Here is a 3,640-nt window from a genome sequence, read left to right as displayed (position 1 = left end):
GGAGCTATACAGAGAAGACGGAAAAAATTTTCCGCTAGCAGGCGATGACAAATTCGTTTCTCTATTTTATGGGGAGCAGTTAGTTCCAAGGTTTATACACATAAGATATAAACCCCTAACACTAACCCCTAACTCCTAACCCCTAACTCCTAACCCCAAACTCGTCAAACAAAAAAAAAATTGAAAAAAAAATATAAAAAAGTATTCCACTGTGCGGGACTCAAACCCGGTAAAAATGAAACAAAGAGAGTTTACGACCGCACGCAAACCGTTACACCACAGACTCCACGACAAAAAACACAACGAAAAAGCGTATATAACCGACCTAATGTGGGAAATATGTTCTTACTAGTGTTTTATGTATTTAGAAAGCTATTTTTATTATTTAATTAATTTGTTTTACACTTATTAACACTTTGTAGTGCTGTTTTGTTCGTTTTTCCGTATTTTTTAATTTAAATAATTACCGCCTCTAGCGGAAAAAATTTTCCGTCTTCTTTGTATAGTCCCATGTTTTAAAAATGCTTGAATTCGTGCTGCCTTTCCTTGATTTCCACATGAGCCGTCATCAATTAAAGAAAGGTTAGATTATTATGTCATATACTGTGAATTATAACGTTTGATTTCTGCGTTACAGATTACCTAAATTGTTTTTGTTTTTTTTTAATTTAGGGGTTGGAGGTTAAAAGTACGGGTTAGTGTTAGGGCTTGGGTTTTTTCCTAGCATAAATCAGTGCGAAAAAACAAGATTATAACGTGTGGTAACATTCGTAATATGTCACTACTGTGACGTAACATATCGCTATTGTGACGTTATAAATTGTTAACCTTACGCAGAGGAGTATTAATGAAGTACTTGGCGGGCCGATAATTTCCCTGTTGTTTCTAAGCATTTTTTGCCTAATTATATAATGGAAAACAAAGTTATTTAAAATAAATAGGAGTAAAAATGTCAAGAAAAGATAAGCAATTTAAATACTTTATTTTTTTTTTTTTTCTTTCTAATTATTATCTTCATTTGTTTTAATAAATATAACTCAATATGAGTTACTACTTTACTTCTACTGTATTGTGGGTTTAACAGCCATGCTGATATTTTTACTGTTGTTTTGAAGCTAAATTCCTTTTCATCATTGTATTAATTAATCTAATCTTAGCTGCCTTGTTCTATGAAATAATTAGAATTCATAGTATTGGTTTTGTTGAGTTTTTTTAATCAGTACATATAATCATTATAAAAACAATCACAGTTAGTTGGTTTCACCAATTATTGTGCTTGAAGACAAGTTGGATATTTGTGTTTTCGCGCATGCGATCAAGTAAAGTATTAATACGTTTCCAATAAATCAGCCAGACAGCTTAAGCGTTAGAAAATGCCCAGAATTGGCACCTACCAATACATGTAAATACCCCAAAAGAATAATTAATGCCTCAAAAATCATGTTTAAACATTTACCTACATTATATTATTATATACCAATTGGTATTGATTGAACAATAATGGGTATTGAATTGTCATAATATATGTATGTGTGTATTGCATTACAAACAGGGCCTGGCATATACATATAAATACATAATAGTAATAGTTTAATAGTTGTTTTTTTTAATTTTAAAGTATTTGATTATGATGGTTTAACAGCAAGTTGTTGCAGAAGTTTTTCACAGTAAGTGATGTAATGGAGTTACATTTCATTTCACGGAACTAAATGTCATTTGTCATAGAAACTGAGTAGTGTTAAATTTCTTATTAAAAAGTCAACATAAAACACGCAAGAAATTTAAACGCAAACCAATAGGTTGTGAGTTTTCACAGGTATAAACATTTTATAGTTTATACACTATTACTTATTTGTTATTGTTCCCTATTTTATTTGTAGACACTTATTCCAACCATTTGTTCATACATATATATTACCTATTTATTAGTAAAGCGCAATGTTGCAATTGTGATAGTGATTGGAATTACTGCGTCATTTGTTTACATTTTGTTTGCCGGAAGAAATGTTCGCAGTAAGCTAACCTCGTCATAAGGTATGACATCATCATGTGTGTTAGTGTAAGAATGTATTGATTTTATAACAACTTCATTTGTTTAAACTGCACTGGACAGTTGTTTATGGATTAAGCAATGATTGCTCAACCTTCATGGCAAAAAGTAATTTTGTGACAAATATATAAACATTGTATGAGTGTTATGTTGCAATTACTTTAAGGTTTGAAAACAGGCAATTGGCGTTACTTTGAATGACACTCAGTCATGTTCAATTGTAAATGAATTAATGTGGTTAATATCTGGATTTTCAGTGATATTTTTGTGCATTTCCACGTGGCATGCAGAATTAGGGAACACATTTCATGATGAATATTCAGACTACAATCATAAAGTCCAATTATACTACAATAATCATTTTGTCCAAACACAATAAGTTGAGCATATGTTTATTGAAATGTTAAATCGTGGTAAGTGTCATGCAGGTATCTTAATATGTGTGTTTGGTCTCATTACAGCCTATTGTTATTTCAACAAAGGTTTTTCTGTTGTAATTTGTCGGAAGTTTCTAAGTCTGGTAGAGTGCAAATTGCACTAATCAATAGACATGGTAAAAACCAGTGCGACATAGGGCGGCATATTTTAACAAAATAGATGGAGTGGAGCATACCTACCCTTCAGAGTTCCATTTAAATAAAAGTTTAATGTCTTCTATTTAAGACTAAGTTTGGTCTGTTTGGGTTATAAATAGATTTTTTAAGGGTAAAAACAAAGCCAAGCAAGGTATCATGTGTTATTTTCTGTGTTTAATTAAATGAAATGCTAATTAATGTTGTTTGTCAGTTGTAACTGTAATATAAGGAAAGTATGTTATGCATAAAAAGTATTATTGCTTGACTCAGCTAAGGATACTTGTATAATTATGTTAAACATCAACAAAGAATGAATATTCTAATATACAGTATACATAACAACGTTACCAATTGTCTAGTTTTATTTAGATGCGCCATTCTTGGAACGCTATGTGCCTATGTTAATAATAATGAGCTAGCCAAATGAAGTTGTATTGAAGTTATGGTATGTTTTATCAATGTTGTCGCCTTGGGTTTAATTAACACCATCCAAGTTCGTAAGCCACACTTCCACACTTACATGTTATTTTAATCATCTATTCAAAAACATGACGCCGGGAGCATACATACTGTACATGTCTGGTAAAACAATATTATTATTTATTTAAATATTTGGTTTAGCAAGGCTGTTTCTCTTCCTTAAATTCTTTTCATTACTTACAAAATTTTACCATCCAAGTTCGTAAGCCACACTTCCACACTTACATGTTATTTTAATCATCTATTCAAGAACATGACGCCGGGAGCATACATACTGTACATGTCTGGTAAAACAATATTATTATTTATTTAAATATTTGGTTTAGCAAGGCTGTTTCTCTTCCTTAAATTCTTTTCATTACTTACAAAATTTTATTTACACTGACATAGTTACATTATTTTTTTTGTTTACAAAATAGTAAGAGATTTGTTGTTGTATATATTTAAGCTGATAGGCATTTGTTAATTGATTACTATTGTAGCTTGCAGGCCATTGTGCAACAAATAAAATGTGGAATTGGTTTACAAAAACTCA

This window comes from Ciona intestinalis, unplaced genomic scaffold (assembly GCF_000224145.3).
Source record: "Ciona intestinalis unplaced genomic scaffold, KH HT001059.1, whole genome shotgun sequence".
NCBI classification, from domain to species: domain Eukaryota; kingdom Metazoa; phylum Chordata; class Ascidiacea; order Phlebobranchia; family Cionidae; genus Ciona; species Ciona intestinalis.
Note: the sequence above shows the minus strand (reverse complement) of the source record.